Source organism: Dermacentor silvarum, chromosome 6 (assembly GCF_013339745.2).
Source record: "Dermacentor silvarum isolate Dsil-2018 chromosome 6, BIME_Dsil_1.4, whole genome shotgun sequence".
Taxonomy (NCBI): Eukaryota; Metazoa; Arthropoda; class Arachnida; order Ixodida; family Ixodidae; genus Dermacentor; species Dermacentor silvarum.
This window is the reverse complement of record NC_051159.1, coordinates 40,586,755-40,601,858: the sequence shown is the minus strand read 5'-3', so window position 1 is coordinate 40,601,858 and position 15,104 is coordinate 40,586,755.

The following is a 15,104-nucleotide window of genomic DNA, read 5'->3' as shown; positions in this document are numbered from 1 at the left end:
CCCCTTACCTAAAGGACTTTAGAATGCCTGTGTGTCAGGGGTACAATATCGGTTACTAAGGCCACTGGGGCAGAATAAGTGGGTAAGGCATTCGTGGGTATGAAGGAGCTTGCTTCTTCGGCAAAGCATACGTTTACGAAACCTCAGAGCGAAAGGGCGAAATGGTGGTCGGAATTATGTATCGTTTTGTTTTCAATTTGTTTCCTTATAGCGCTTCAGTGGTTGTCCGAGCAATACACCGCCTTTGTTATGAACCGAATCAGTCGGTCGTCACGAGCATGAGCATCCAGCGCTGAAGCTTCGCGTGCCAGCAACAGTTTTCAGCTGCACATGCTGCGATTTCGCGTCATCAATTTCACCGCTCATCTTGACGCACATGTGTCCAGGTTTTGGCCTGTCTGAGAACCGGTGTGCTAGAACGTATGAGCGCATGCGCTTCTCCAACGCGCACCGGTAAGGCCGTACGGCCAGTGCGTGGCCGGATGCATATAGAGCTAAAGCAGACGTTGATACATCCGCGCGTCTGTTATCATCCAAAAAGGTCGTACCATTTGCGTGGCCTCCCTATCAGATGGTGTCAGCATATTTCACCTGCACAGCCGAACTGCCATAGCGCCTTCTGGCCAGCGCTAGTTCCCCAAAGTTACGGTGGCTAGATGGGTAGGTGTGCCGACCGGCGCGTCTGGAGCGTAGTTCACCACTTCTCCGCGTCATGACGCAAAATTGGCGCTGCGGTCAGTAGAACGGTTCCGCAGCGCGCGTCGTCTGCTACAGGGGGCCGGCGGCGAGCAAAAAAATAAAGCCCGTATTTTAATAGTTGTATGTCGTCTGTTCGTGTCAGTTTCAAAGGTGAAGAGCTCCGCGTCTCTCGTACTGTTTGCAAGTTCCTAAGCGATGTGGAATGTTCCAAGTCGAAAAAATGACCAGCGAGATTAGCGGCGGCATTGCTCCACCAAAGAAGACCACCAAGGAGACTTACTGCTTCACTACGAACTGCAAGTCGCGCTCTAAATTTGTGAGAAAGACAGCGAAAATGTTCCGCTGTCTGACAGCGGAAATGTTCACCCCAGGCTGCTCAGTAGCTTGCTCAGTATCGGCGACGTTAATGAGCAAACCGTACACCGAAAAGCGTCCGTCTATGAGCTCATTGACACTGGGAATTTGCAAGCCGCACATGAAGTGCTCAGCGCCTGCGACATCGAGCACCGCTGCGCTGCTACAGGGAAAAGAAAAGTGACTCTAGGCTTATATTCTATATAGCAGGCTATGTAGCAAGGAAGTTCCTGCAAAGAACCAAGTGCTCCGATTGCTCAGGGACATTACTGAATTCAACAGAATGCGTAGGTCAGGGCTGTTGCTCCCTTTTGAAGCACTAAAAAAAATATAAAAATCTGGTAGCATCGCTCGAAGACGCCTTCAAGCTGTGCTTCAGTTTAAATGAGTTACGAAGGAACAGTATCGCCAACTTTACATTCTTTCTGTAGCTGAATCTTCCGAATTTGATCGGCTGTGAGCGGCACAAGAAAGAGCTCACAAACGATGTTGTGAAGTTCTATTAAATTACACGCCTTTACTTTCTCGTCAAGGGCAAGAACTTGACGCGCGAAAGCAACAGGGAGAGGAGGAAGCACATGAATCTGAAGCGTGTGCTGTGAATAATGTTATGATGTGGTGGACCAACGTTGCGACCTTGCTGGCGCTAGGCTATTTATGTTGGTGCGTCAAGTTATGAGAGCGTTTCGTGTATTTTAAATATATTCATGAATCTAGCCCAAGACTTATTGCTTTATTTTATTGCAATCAAACAGTGAACCATATGCACTTACCAACACAATTCGTCTAGTAACAATTTAAATACCGCAACTGAGGCAGCAATAAAAACAATCGCTGGATTTCTCGAAATTGAAACATTAGAACTCACTAAATATCACGTAAACACGTTTCCATATACCGTATAAAACCACTGCAGTTTTGTTTTATGCATGGAAAAATGCATCTACGTATTTAATGCAATGAGCTGGAGCGCCGCATTTGTACCAATAAATATATGTGACCAATCGCCAAGCTAGAAAATTTACTTCAGCATATCGTGTCTTCTGAGAAGACGACAGTAACAAATTCCCCATTCTGGCTTTGCTTACTCTGCTCGAAACGCCATTGTATAGCGCGTACTTCAAAGCTAGAGCAGAGGCAGCGATACTATCAAACACGCTGCTCGTCTACACAGCGCAGCCGACGTTGCGCGCAGCCGACGTTGCGCGCAGCTCAGCCGTTCTACTGTCCGCAGCGCCACCTCTGCGTCATGATGCGGAGAAGTGGTGAACTACGCTCGGTCGGCACACCTACCCATCTAGCCACCGTACCATAGTCGGTCGGGAGCAGAAAGGAACAAATGCGCTACGATCGCTGAAACGGCTGTGCTTCGCGTGCCAGCATCAACACCGTAACACGCAGCCGAACAAGCGGTGGAAACAGCATTACATGCTGCGGTAAGGCGTCAGAAAATTCACCGGTTACCTCGAGGCAGCTTCAGCTCTGGGGCTCCTATTAAAAAAAATGATGAGCTTTTTACATGCCAAAACCACGATCGGATGATGCACGCCGTAGTGGGGGCCTCCGGAATAATTTGGACCACCTGGGGTTCTTTAACGTGCACCTAAATCTAAGTACACGGCTGATTTCGCACTTCTCGCCCATCGAAATGCGGCTGCCGTGGCCGGTATTTGATCATTCGACGTCGTGCTCAGCAGCCCAACACCATATATTCACTAAGCAACCACGGCGGGTGCCTGTTTCAATACATGTTAACGGTGAAATCGTTTTTCTCGGCAACCGCTGCACCACCGCCACCACCCACCGTGGTGGTGGTAGTGGAGGCCTTGAAAAAGACAACTCCACTTGTCGAAACGTTGGCTCCTGCCCTCACCTTGTTCTTGTGTTCTTTAGATGTTTCTCCGTTTTCTCTGTTCTTTAGATGCTTTAACGGATGCCGTTTACAGAACTGCTGCGATATGTTTTTATGCAGAGTAACCAGTTTGTAAACTTCACGCTTCTATTTTTTTAAGCTGATCAATTTTGACCCGCCGTGCTAGGCTTAGTGGATATATGGTGTTGGGCTGCTAAGCGCGAGGTCGCGGGATACGCAGGTTCGCCACTTCTTTTCGGGCACGGAACTTGCGGTCGCTATTTGCCGCTGGGTATGCACCCTATCTCGGCCTATCTTTCAGAATGGTTATGTACCACTATGATACAAGTGGTATAGAATCCGTGTTAATCTCCGTACTTCTTTCTGCATACACCTCTCGTCACGTTGGGGAGCAGATCACACCATGCTGCATCGAATTAGGATGGACGCAAGGTAACCTATCGACTGCCTAACGACGCATCGACAGCGCTTGCGGCTATGCGCAAAAGGTGTATTCGGAAACAGCTTAGCCGTGGCCAGCGCGGGACCGCTGCTTGGAGTATTCGGAGGGTAAAAGACGAGGAAGCCGCACTCGTATGCGTACGACCACAACGCGTTCTTAATACGCTGAACTACCTTTGGTCGCGAAGTGGTCTCGACGCTTGCTGGAAGAGTTCAATGAACGCTTGAGAGAATATTCTGTCTGTCGCTATGGCTTATTTGTATTTTTCTGGCTTTTAAGCGAGCACCGTCTGCATCCAAGATGGATGTAGTCATGTTTGCGCACGCCGTCGATCCAGATCACGACTGCCGACGCGAGCTGAAATAGGGATGCGGCTAGTGGCGCTTGATTCAATATTTGCCTGACACGAACGATGCGAAGACATGCCAAGAGGGCACGCCGGTGATTTCTGTTGAAATCGCGCTGATGCAAATGAGGCAGCGACAGGGGTGTGCGAATGTCCGTACCATCCAAATAATGAATCGAATTTTGTCCTATTCGAATTGGTCCTGAGACAAAATAGTCACGAACATTTTTGCAACAGTTTTCGAGTACATTATATTGCCAGTTTTACATAATCAGTCATTAAACTGAAGCAAAAATAAAGTAAATTTTACCTCTACAACAGCGGACATAAAGAGCCGGAAGCAACATATAGAGCAAGCTGCATCGGTCCTGGAGCCAGAGCAAGACGCTTTCAGTTAAACCACACTCATTGGCACTCAAATTGTGCTCGGACATGACATTCGGCAATCGGTATGCTTTGGTTCTATTTATCAATAGTGCAACTGTGTGTTCTCTCGGGATTATTTCTGAATATACTTGATTACAACATTATTCGTATAATAGTGACTTTCTCTGCATCGGCCTTTCTAACAAGTGAATCGCTCTTATCGCTCTGTGGTCCCTGGAGCGAACGCGTATTTTCGTTTTAGTTTCGAAAGTACACACAGATGCTAAGGGGTTCATAAGACTGCCCTTTAAAACTTCATTGTGATACTGTATGACTTAGCATGCTTCGAAGTAACCTGGTTAATTGTTTATACTGCTACAATCAAGCTTTTGATAAAACGTATACTTTATCATGTGTCACGACCGAAACTTACTAATCTAGCGAACACTGGAATGCCAACGCTGTTTTACATGAATGGTGAAAAAATTCCGGCAGAAACGATTTACCGATGACTGTAGACATAATGCGATGAGCATTTGGGCAATATAGAGACCCACATTATTTCCACCTTCGAAACGTCGTGTCAGGTAGAGGCGTCTACTGCAGGCGGGCTTCTCTGTCGTGCTTACCATTTGACAAACTGGGCCATCCAGCAACCGCCACCATAAAGGTGGCGCGTGTATGCATATGTATTCAGACAAGATTCTCTGAATATATACGAGTATAACACGGGTTCGATTCCGCCCAGCATCATCGGATTTTTAAAAGATTTCTTTCGTCATTGAAAACAACTGGATATATGCCCAGTGGCACACATAACGAGTGACCGAAGTTGGCGGGAAAGAGGTCCATTAAAGAGGGGCCCGTACCTAGTGTCACATAGCCCGCGAACATTGTTGATACGATTGTTGATTTCAAAACCGGTTGCCTCGGCACTGGAGCCCGATGGTCAACCCATTAGACCATGGACTGCACAGTGACCCAATTTGGAGGGAAATAATTTCTGTAAGGACGAACAGACAGACAAAGAGACATACCGCAAACTGGGTGAAGTTGCAAACGAATCCTAATCGCATTCAAAGGCTGTTCTTTATTCGAAAAGTATTCGATATTTGATTCGATTCGGTTTTGGCACAATTCGATCGGTATTCGGTTCGGTTTCAACAATGATTATTCGCGCCTTTCTACACTGCAAGGTGGGATGGGTTGGGCGTCTTTTAAAGTCAGAGAAACACAGCGCAAGATTACTGTATAAGAAAGATTCGGAAACACGGATAACACAAATGGACAGCTAAATCGTGCAAATATCTTTACTTGAAAAGCGTAGACACGGAATCGAGGAAAATTGGCAAGCAAGTACAGGGTAATTGAAAGTTAGAATATATATCCCAGCACATTAAAAGAAAAGTGGAAGGGAAGCTTTAGAGTATTGGTAGAAGAATATCAGAAACTAGATCGATAGAGCCGGGTCGTTACAGGTATTGTCCATTCTAGAATATAAAGATAGAGGATTTAATGAGGAGAGAGATGGTCAAGAACACGCAGGGGAATTATTAAACTGAAATATATGTAGTGAAACCTGACCGCAAAGCAGAAATTGGTGGGGCAGTACCTCCCGTCTAAACGGGAATAAGGTCGGATCCCTCCTTTCTTGTACAGTGTATGGGCAGATGATATGAAATATCGCTTTTAAGTGTGCTGAACGAAACACGTACTCCCGCTATAACGCTTCACAACTGCCGATTCACGAGATTGAAGCCTATCGGAAGGTGTGGCCCTCCTACTCTCGTTAAAGCAGACAACGCCAACAGTGAGTGCTCGGCTCCACACGAACAGCTTATCAAGATGAACGTATGGCGTCCATGATGCCCGTGCACGAGGAACCATGATCTGTCGGACGGCGCGCCACTGTTTGTGTGTGCCGAGGAGGTCGAGCCCTGAGCGCTTGTATTGCTAAGACGAGTTTGAACAGCTGAAATGAAAAACAAAACAAAAAACAAGTGACTACAGAAGACAGACAAGGACGTCGCTCTGTGCTATTTCGACGGTCGTATTGGCCGCAGATGTCGACGATGCAACCTGGGCCGCTTCGCGCTGTTTGCAGTTAAGATCAGCTGCAGGGGCGCGCTAAGTGAATTGAAATGCACGTGCGGTGGAGTGCTGGGCTTTTAGACAGCAGGGCGTGTTTCAGGTGTGGCGTTCGACACACACACATGCACATACATACACACCAACACACACACAGACACACACACACGGGCATGCCATTCACGCACACCCGCAAACACATACACACGCATTCGAAGCGCGCCTAAGCAGAGACCTACATATGCCATTCCGAGAGGGGCTGAGTGTACGCTCCATCTGCCACGAGACGTGGCGCAGTGCTCCAGGCGAAATGTCGTCATTCGTCACATCTCTACGTCGCTAACTTTGTCTCTTCACATCAGTTGCATAATCGCGAACGCCAATCACACGCTATAAGATACATCCGCCGTAGCCTCTCCTCCGCACATGTCTCATATACTCATATACAAGACGTTAATTCGCAGACAACTATAATATGCCGCAGTGGTATGGGACGCCAGCTTTGAGAACCTAATGCATGCCCTTGAACAAATTCGAAATAATTCTGTTCGCTTCATTCTTCATAACTACAGCCGCCAGGAAAGCATAAGCGCCACGAAAAACTCGCTTGAGCTGCCGCCTCTTGCTTCTCGTCGTAAGATTTTCCGCCTGCACCTAATTCATGGAATCTATTATTATATTCCCACTCTTCCTGACAATTATTCCTTCCTCTCTATACGAATCGACTAGCATGGACGATTAAAAAAATTGGTATTATGTCACGTCTAGCCGCAGCAGGCCATGAATATTTCATCCCAAGAATATTGCTTGACTGGAACCACATTCCCGGATCAGCAGCCGATATCACCGATAATCACTAGTTTTGTTCCACACTAGCTAACATTGTGCCATGAAGTAATCAAACTTACCTGTTCTCCATACAGACCATTTTATTGAGGGCGCCGCCATTTTGCGGTCACAGCGCCGTCTATCGCCCAGCGCCATGCTGGTATGTGGGATCGCGCTGGGGCGTGCACGGCGAACGTGCTCTTGACGACGAGTGCCAATTTCTCGCTTTTTCTCGAGAAGTGTAAACAAGTTCTTGTGATTGGGAAACTTCTTAGCGTGCCATTACTTAGCTTTAAGCTTAGATATAGCCAGTATATCCAATGGCGACGGCCTAGAGGCACTGCCACAGCTCTACCCGCGATCCAAATGGAAGGTGAGTCAAGTCAGAACGTTGTCGATGCATAACATACATGCTACGTGTTATTATTGTATGCCTAGCTTTGAACTCTATTCTGGTATCACTCAGGCGACAACAACCAGAGGTGTCTCCGTGTGCCACGCCGTGTGCCGCACCAGCGTACATTCCAATCCGGGTAACCAGCGAAGCTCCTAGAAAACACGTTTAGCTAGTTTTCCTGCTCCTATAATTTTCCCTGTACGATTTCCTAAGCACTGTTTACCTGGCACCGGTGCATCTCGCTTTACAAAATAAAGAACTGTAAAATAACTCGACCTTAAGGGCCGTTCACGTGGATAAAACGACCTGATGACAGTGGAAGCGAATACGCCGCTATAAACCAGACACGCGTTGAAAGAATATGCATGCTCTTACACTCTTAAAACAAAGAGAGTTCCGGGAACTCACTTTGAGGGAAACTCTGCTTGTCCCACATTGAACTCCCTTTTCCAAAATAAAACACCTCTATCTCACAGATAGTATAGCAATTCCCCTAGACAGAGTATGAGTACTCCTCCTAAACAGAGTGCTAGAACTCTTCCCCAGAGTACGAATACTCCACCCCCCAAGAGTATTAGTACTCACCCAGACCGAGTGCTTCTACTCCCCCAAACAGAGTTCTTGTACTCCTCCTAACAGAGTAATTCTACTCCTTCAGAACAGAGCGCTGGTACTCCTCGCAATAGTGTGAAAGCACTCGGGATGTATATAGTGCCATGCTCACGTTACAGGCGATTCACAACACTTAACATGATTCCTTCGTAAGCCGCTCCTGCACCTATGCTCGGTGAATTGGATTCGGTCTTTAGTCGCCGAGTAACTCAAATGAAACATCTTTTTCTTAAAAGGTCAAAAATTTTATTGATGAAACAGTCACAAGACAAACTGAAAAACAAATTCGAGAAACATACTGATACACACATAAAATCCGATTAGAAAGATCCTTATGAACTCTACAACACATCTTGCAATATATAAACATATTCTCTAAAATTTCCTAACTAATGCAGTGAGAAATATTCTTTATTTTCAATTGGCAACATTTAAAAAAATCAAAGTATACAATGAAAAATCAAACAAAGAACAAGCGTGCGCAAACTCGCAAAGTATTGGCACTACGATTGAAGAGAAAGATGCACCACGTTACTGGCTGCCACCATACATACAAATCGTGTGGACTCCTGGGCATGAGTCCTTACGCGGCAATCAGCAGGCACACGCCTACGCCCGAGCGCATGCACACCGGGAGCCGCGAGATGACCGCGCCGAGCAGTTCCAACCAGAGCCCATACCATTAACCTACACTCACATCCTATAACACTATCGCCTTTCACGAAGAACACTACCCCCACCTCATAATTCTCTGACGCGAGAGGAGGCCGTAATATGGCGAAAACTCCAAACAAACACATATCCACATTTGAGTCTTTACCACGCCATACACCCTGCGCTGTATTCCTATAAATGTCCACACTGTGATCAATGTGCAACACTTTACCACATGGTATGGGCTTGCGCAAACACACCACAGCTAACACCCATAACACACCCCACCACACGGCAATGGGAGGCAGCGCTGTCCAGCTCCGACTCGACGGACCAGCTCAACCTGGTCAACCGAGCGAGAAGGGCAGCTAAGGCCGCTGGACTCCTGGACTGAGGAGACCACCCGCTGCAGAGCGGGGGAGCTACCTACGCTCGCGTGCTCTTTTTATTAAAGTTTATTCTCTCTCTCTCTCTCTCTCTCTCTCTCTCTCTCTTACTGACCGGAAAACGCATTTCAAGCACAAACCTCGTGTACTTATATGCCGGAGGTTAGCAGATGAGTTGCTAAGCATGAGGTTGGTAAAGTAAATTGTTAAAGAAGCGTTTTTTCATGTCATGTTATAAGACCGCAGCTCTTTTAATAACGTCCTACTTAATGTATGGATCCTCCTGACTGAGAGTACCGCACATTTAGAAATGTGTCGTATATTTTCATGTAAAGCCGCACGTCTAGTTTTGGTTATAAATAGTTCACATGATTATTTTTTCTAAGCGCGCATCTTGCCGTGGCTGTGCACAAATATATCCGCCCGGTGTCAACACGGTAGAGAGACGTATCATATCTCCTATTCGGTTGGATCCAAAGCTGATGGTATTTTGGCAGAAGGCTGGACTTCACTGTTGGCGTCCTCACGAAAATAGTTTCCTGGCGCTGTCGGGATCGTGTCGTCGCGCTTTCTCACGCACTGTCTTTCGTAGACGGTTATTGCCGCAGCGCGCTGCCGCATTACACAACTATTGTGATATAGCCTAACATAGAAATGTGCATTATGTAGTCATGGAAAGTGAAATAAGAAAGCACGATCGAGAAAGAAAAATTCACCGCCCAAGCTATCGGTACAGATGATTAACCAGTGAAGCTGAAACGTGCAGCCCCAGTTTTTATCACTGGGTTAATCCCGGCGGTTCAGTAAAGTCTTTCTCATTTATTGGTTACTTATTTGTGTTTCTTAATGAGGTTACACGCACCTTCGACTGCAGCGGAGAAAACGACGTCACTGACGGTATGCCCGCAGTCCGCCGTTGTCGCATTCCCGCCTGCGATTCTTGAAAATTAAATTGCTTCAAAATTAGATCTGTCCATCACGAAAGACAATGAATAGCTCACATACCCCTTTAAGCAAAGGCTCAAACCCCGTAAACGCGGCCTCCCCATTACGACGACAGAAGGGAAGTGAAATTCTATACGCTGGAATGATGAGCGGCAACGCAGTCAGCTGTGGAAGACGACGACGACGCTCGAACCATTGCTGATGATGATAGTTTCTCCGTACAGGCGACGGACGAACGAATCGACTAGCCATATGCAGCGTAGCTGTAAAAAATAAATTATGGGGTTTTACTTGCCAAAACCACCACCTGATCATGAGCCACGCCGTAATAGGGGACTCCGGAATAATTTGGGCCACCTGGGAAAACTCGGCGGAGGTCGAGGGAAAACGACCAATACCATTCGTGCTGCTTCATAGCGAAGTCTGTCTAGACGCATTCGTCGGTTCAGATTTATCATTCCCACATCGCGCTTCGCGGCTGCTAAACTTCTCTTCGCATCTTTGTGGCTTTGTCCTTTCTTTTCTTTTGAGCTTTGTTCTTGCATCTGGATTTAGACATACCTTGTCGGCGTTCTAGCAATCACTTTGCTTCCTCAACGCATGCGCTGAACGAACGTCTAGGCAGCAGCTTATATGAACTGGCCGTATAATCGCATTATGCACGAAAGGCTGAACTCTGTTATCCCGAGCTTAGCGGGGTGTGTCGGCGCTTGGCGAAATTCCGAAAGAATGGCCGTCATTGCTATATTCGCGCCGTCTGCTCATTCCGGCGTCTTTACAACGAGGGAGTTTGAACACGACTTGGTTCGCTGAGGTCGTAATTAAGAGATGACCATTTAATTCCGACGCCCAGTCAAGTATGGTTACGTCTGCTTTCAGTGGGTACTCCTCAGATATAAATAACTGTGAAGTCACGTGATCTGTTCTCTCCTTCCAACGCGTAAATAAGCCTGGCCGCTGATTGCAATTTCGAAACGTCGTGTATTCAAAACTGTTCGTTTAAGAGGTAACACCTTTTTTTTTTCTGTGCTTTGTCTATTGTGCACAGTTCTCAATGTGCACGTGTAGCTAGTCTGTTCAAGAAAAACTACGGAAGTGATAGACGCTGTCATTGCAGTTATAAATGTCTGGCAAGCAGATACAACAACCAGGTATACGTTTAACAACACTAGCAAAACAGCAACAATGTGTTGATTATTTTCAACGCAGTCAACGGTAGAATATAATTGATTGCGACGTCAGCTCCGGAAAAAGATTATTTTTCCATGTCGGCCACAGGTGCCTAAGAAACTTCTTACGTTGGCCACGCTTCCTGGCAATGATTTTCGGCGTATTCAGCAGCCACCTAACGATGTCACCATTTTCGGTGGTTCAATTGGACGTGGGGCGAACTTCCGTCGAGCAAATGTACTAGGCCCGCTAGTGACTGCGTCGATTATCGCTTGCCCTTCGTCATGTAGAGCGGCTACATAACGAAAGGCATGTAGCCACGTTTTTTTGTGCTCATGGGGGTTTCGACGGGAAATTTAGGGCGCAGGCGTATAACCCAAGCGTATAACCCCTGAAGGAAGCCGAACGCCAGGCCGGGGTACGCTAGTGTCCATTTGAATTCAAGTGGGTGCCCGGCGGCGGTGGGAATCGAACCCACAACCTCCCGCAGCCGAGGCGGGCGCTATACAACTACATGACTACGTGATTTCTGGCTACCTCGAAATGGAAAATCTGGAAGCCAATGCGTTGCAGCGAGGTGACTGTGTCTTTTTCCTCGCTAGTTTAAACATTGCTTTTCTGAAGAACACCTCGTGAATGAAGTTTCTTGTCTTCCAAGAATGGATGAAGGCTTCGGAAAATACGCTTCCCCGTAAAACATCTTCCTGCCAGAGTCCACTGTTCTGCAATAATGGACTCAGTCGGAATGTTGCGGTTACAACTCCTCTTCATTAGCTCAAATACTGGTTCTGTGACCCGTAACAGTTTCACTACCACACCGAACTTCAATCAGGAGGGGGGGGGGGGGGGGGGGTAGCTTAGAGGCGCTATTGCAACGCTTACAAAGTTTCCTAGCTTTCCTGGCCAAATGCTAGAAACTTCATATTTAGAGGAAATGAGGGTAATTTTATCAGTAACTTATGCCGAAAGTTTCAATTGTTTCCGTTCATTATGCGCATTGAAAGTTATTACTGAACACTCGTTTTCTCCCCATTTTTATGCGCTATATGTGTCATGCAGTTGCTTTCTCTTGGTATTTTCAGGGAACTATGCGAGGCACGTTACTCATACCTATGGCTCCATGTTTTCTGAGTTCATGTTTCTTGAAATTCGGAGGGTGTTTTTCGGAGTTTATTTTCTGGCGGAAATTCGGAGTTTATCGGAGTTTATTTCTCGTAAATCCCCAATTCTCCGAAATTCGGAGTTAAATTTTGTAGTATTCTCAATATTCCAAAATCTTAGATGAAATGATATCTGAATACCAAAGCATCAGAGCACACGAAGCGTATTTTTGTTGTCTGGAAGGTTTAAACGCACAAACACATATACACGCAAGCACAAATAGTTGAATACAAAACACCTACGTTTGTGCGTATTACAACCTCAGAACTTGTTGTAATGGACGCAATCATACTTTACGAGGTTCCTGTCGATGGAAGCACGCTCCTTTCGATTGATGATTCTGAGTTTTGAAAATGCCCTTTCAACGTTCGCGCTAGAAGACTCAGCGCGCAGCGAGAAAGCACTGGCCATTGGACAGTGTGAAGTCTCCAAAGCGACAGGGGTTCAACAATGTTGCTGATTAATTAGCTCTGATAGTTCGCAAAATCACTCATGAATTGGCTCATGTCGTCAGTTTCAAGAAACAATAACTTAAAAATCGGCGCATGGGTTTCGAACGCGCGGGGTAACTCGTGCTTCACATTTATATTCACAATTTGAACACTATATACCAAAACGATTCACTGGTGTACTGGAGTGCATCGAAAAGGTTCCTCTTAATCGTCTGTCTCCACTTTTCAGCGCCATGAGCGCAGTATCCATGAAGGTCTGCGACAGTCGTTGAGCGGGCATACGTCTCTCGCTCCGTGCGCGACAAGCCCTTTGTTAAATGTGCAATGGGTGTGGTCTACGAGATACTGTTGACGTGAGGTAAAGCGTATATCGACCAAACCGGCCGATGTATCAATGAATTGCCGCGCGACTGGCCGCTCGAGGCACTTTGCGTGTATTCGCGGGCTTCTTTCACGCTCGGAAAACTTTTATGTAACACGTATTGAGCAACGGAAAGCTGTATCGGGAGTTTTTCATGTTGCTCTACAACGTTCTACTTCACACTTTGATAATTAGGACAGTACTTCTCGATTTAGGTAATTAATTACAATTAATTAATTAATTAAATCTCAGTAACGAAAAACTTACTGGCGGCTACTCCACTGTACTGGAAACAATACGCACCAGGTTTGCTTCACGTAACGCTGTTCCTCTTTTTTTTTAGATCGTGCTGCGTGATAGCTGGGACACCCTATATAGCACTCCTTCGGTGTGAAGTGACAGCCGCAAATACGTAGATGCTGGTGCCGATCGGATACCAACAACCAGCGCTGCAGCCTCTTCTCTCGCACGTTTGCCTTGCAGAGGGACACGATTTCGCAGCTTGACATGTCGCCAGTCGCTACGTTTGCAGCCCCCAACGCAAGGGTGGACCACGGTGCTCGATAAAAGGCCGATCAAGACCGACACAGATCGCGGAGCTCGCCTGAACACGGAGCACGTTGTAACAAAAGCAGACGACACTTGCTGCGTGTCGGAAGTGCTCGAGTGCAGTCATACATTGTCCTTGTGCATTCTCTTTCTGATACTTTCTTTTTATAGAAACAGATTAACTAACATTTCAACTTTTACGAACAACATTTGTTCACCTTAATGTTCGAAAAATTAATAATGACGCGTCCTGGGCAGCCAATCGGATAGCTTACTGACGTCGTATGGTCAAATCGTCTAACCTGGTGAGGGGAGGCTGAAAACTCAGCCGAGTCGGGTGTTGCGATCGGTATACGATGTGCCTATTTAAAAACCTTATAATAAATTACACGCTTTACGCGGAGCACTACGATGCGTCAATTAATTATCAGAAGGACGTATACCCCAACGACACTCAGTACATTTGTACAAAATCGTCAAAATCCTTTCATGGTCCTTTTAAGTATCATGAAGTATCATTAACCTTAAGTATCTTAAGTATCATGAGAATGAAATACAACTTTGGCAACAAATTTTTTAATCAAGTGTTCGAAAGTGCTGTGCAGCCGTTATCAGCTACGTTTGTCCCCGTCCGAAGACAACTCTGCGTTACACAGAATCTATATTTATTTGAAATAAGAGCCATATTAACCTCAATGTGTCGCGCAATTTTTTTACGACTCTGCCCTAATTAGGAGTGTCACAAACAATTATTAAGCCCTTGTTTTTGTGTGTACGTGCACTGATGCATTATGTTGAGTCTACCGCGGGAAAGCAGTGACGGAAAACACCATGCGTCGCACAAGAAAATCAGGGAAGATGAGGCCGACGCGGGCTGCGAGTAGGGGCTGCTCGTGAACACGCAATAAAAAAAAAAAAAAGAAATCTTCCGTCGGAGCAACGCGGATGTCGGTTTCTTCTCTGTCGCTACATATTATGAGAGGTTCGCCCGGTACCCTCGATGAACTAAACAAAGCACTTTGTTTATGTTCGGTGAAAGCAGGGGCCGGGCAATGGGTGATGTGTAGGCGAAATTCAATGTGGCTGGTTTAATTGTGGCCTTTGCAACAAATAACGCATGCGAACGCTTCGGTGTGTTTTACAAGCGCGCACAATTTGGCCTATACCCCTGGCAGAACTGCGATTGCCACCGTGACCAAATTTTGCGGAAATGGGGGAAAGTTTTTCGTGCGCCGTTAAATGCCATGTTGATCAAATACATTTGTAAATCCCTTAGCAAGGGCTAGAAATTGTTACGCGGTCATTTTACGCTATGTTTCCCGCTGTCCCGAGGGATAAGAATCTGGGTAAGGTTCCCAAAGATGCTAACGGCATAAAAAAAAAAGTATAGGGCGCGCAATTCCAACAAATGATTTTTTTTG